Genomic DNA, 207 nt, shown 5'->3' on the forward strand with positions numbered 1-207 from the left:
TTGCTCTCCACTTGGAATGTTTTTAACATAGGCGATTACGGGGTCGCAGCTAAGCCCCCGAGTGGGAGGATTGCTCTCCACTCAGAATGTTTTTTTAACTTAGGCGATTACGGGGTCGTAGCTAAGCCCCCGAGTGGGAGGATTTCTCTCCACTCAGAATGTTTTTTAACTTAGGCGATTACGGGATAGCAGCTAAGCCCCCAAGTG

Source organism: Triticum aestivum, chromosome 5B (assembly GCF_018294505.1).
Source record: "Triticum aestivum cultivar Chinese Spring chromosome 5B, IWGSC CS RefSeq v2.1, whole genome shotgun sequence".
In the NCBI taxonomy this organism is placed as follows: domain Eukaryota; kingdom Viridiplantae; phylum Streptophyta; class Magnoliopsida; order Poales; family Poaceae; genus Triticum; species Triticum aestivum.